The 1,868-nt window shown below is 38.7% G+C and overlaps 1 long non-coding RNA gene across 2 annotated transcripts; it reads right to left on the minus strand.

Annotated features, from left to right (window-relative positions):
- Positions 1-63: 63 nt before the first annotated feature.
- On the minus strand, positions 64-1,577 carry LOC144077114 (uncharacterized). 2 transcript variants are annotated; one of them, XR_013300893.1, is made up of 3 exons: positions 1,367-1,577; positions 711-797; positions 64-599 (listed from the first exon to the last, which is right to left on the minus strand). It is a non-coding gene; the product is annotated as an uncharacterized LOC144077114 (long non-coding RNA). The 2 variants fall into 2 exon arrangements; XR_013300894.1 differs by having other exon boundaries at positions 711-838.
- Between the last annotated feature and the right edge of the window lie 291 nt (positions 1,578-1,868).

Below are 1,868 nucleotides of genomic sequence, written 5' to 3' on the forward strand. Positions count from 1 at the left end.
TTTTATTCAAATAAATACATTTGCACACTTAGGATTACATTGATTGGTGTTCTCCACCTGTAGACAAAAGCAACATTTAGAATAAACACCAAAAAAAAAAAGACCATTGAGGGTCTTGGGTCTTTTTTCTCCAAGTGTTTTAACAAAGACAAATGACACTCAAATCTCTTTTATTGCAATTTCTGATTGAAAAAAAAAAAGAAATCCTCACCTTAAGGATCGGGACATCACCTATAAAATAAGAGGGGGTTAGTCAATTGCAACTTTAGTCAATAAAATAATGTGAGATTGGAATGTTTTGACTTGGATACATTACAATATAACCTGGAAATAAGCTGCTTCCGGTAGCCAGCGCTATCGCATTTCGATCTTAATCCATATGAAATATATATGCGTCTGACGAAATAGTGCGTGCTTTGTGTGTCTAAAATACAGAAATAGCACTCGTTACTGACACTGCGGCGTAAGAAACGATGCGCCAAATAGGCGTGAAAATACGGTATTAACCTCAGAGCAGAGTTCAGAGACGATGCATCATCTTCAAGTGGGCAACCTGGGAAGATCACCTGGTCCTCCAGGGTCTGGACATCACCATGGACCTGGTGCATGCAAAAAAATAGAGCAAAAGTTATCATATAGAGAGACTGGAGATGTGTTTAGGTGGTTTTTTTTTTTGGGGGGGGGGGGGGGGGGGGGGTAATTAGTATTACCTTGATACCTTGGCCCAGTCTCCTCTCCCCTCAAGGGTGTGCATGGTTCTGGATACAAGGGAACAGCTTCATCTTGATTTAACCAAGCTATTTGGTTAGTGCAAACAATTATTACAGGAAAGAGAAATCTTAAAGTAAATGATCAAGATAAAGAATGAAAATAAGTTAGATAGTGCTCGGTGCTAATTTCCCCTTTCCAGACAAAGCGATTCAATATACAGACTGATGTTTAAAAACTAGGAGAAAGTCAGCTTAACCATTTTGGTATCAATGTTTTTTGTTTAAAACAGAATTACAAATTGGAAAAGGGCGTTTAGCAATCGCAGTGAAAACTATCATTACATTCAACACACCTTCACCTGGCAAACTGACCGTTGATATCTCGGCTTTGTTTGATAAAATGAAGTCTTCCCCCACGACTCAATAATGGAGAGAATACGGACAAAATACTTTTGAAGCCAAATGTCGTGAGGCTAATGCTAAACTAGCTAGTGACATGCCAAGGAGCACATACTTCAAATGTCGACGGTGTGTTCGACCTGGCAATAAACTAACAGATTTGTTGGCGTTTTGGCTCAATTGATTCCTAAAAAAATCTCCCGGTAGGGTGTTAAAAATGCACATAGGCCAGTAAATTGCTCTAGTCTAGGGCTTACCTCGTTTGGGTGCTAGTCGTTCGACCGACGGCATGGAAATGGCAATGCCAAAGGGCGCGATGCTGCGCATGTGCATAATTTAAGCACCTGCGTCACCAATGGGCGTAACCACGCCCATAGGAGGTGATTTGTCCTCCCGACTCAATGACCATGTTTGGAAGATGACGTACTATAGTCGCCATTTTTGTAGTCTTGATGCTGTAAAAGAGTGTGTTCGTTTTTTTTAAAATATAAAAAGCCTTACTATACAATACATGGTCATTTTTTAAAGAAAAAAGCCTTACTTTACATGGTCATTTTTTACAAATTAAAAAGCCTTACTATATACTATGTCGTATTTTAAGAAAAAAAGCCTTACTATACTATGTCGTTTTTTTTAAAGAAAAAAAGCCTTACTATATACACTATGTCGTTTTTTAGGAAAAAAACCTTACTATACTAGCTTGCCCACATATACCGAACTGTCATTTACACCCAAACCAAAAATGAATCTGAGGGGACA

This window comes from Stigmatopora argus, chromosome 7 (assembly GCF_051989625.1).
Source record: "Stigmatopora argus isolate UIUO_Sarg chromosome 7, RoL_Sarg_1.0, whole genome shotgun sequence".
Classification (NCBI taxonomy): domain Eukaryota; kingdom Metazoa; phylum Chordata; class Actinopteri; order Syngnathiformes; family Syngnathidae; genus Stigmatopora; species Stigmatopora argus.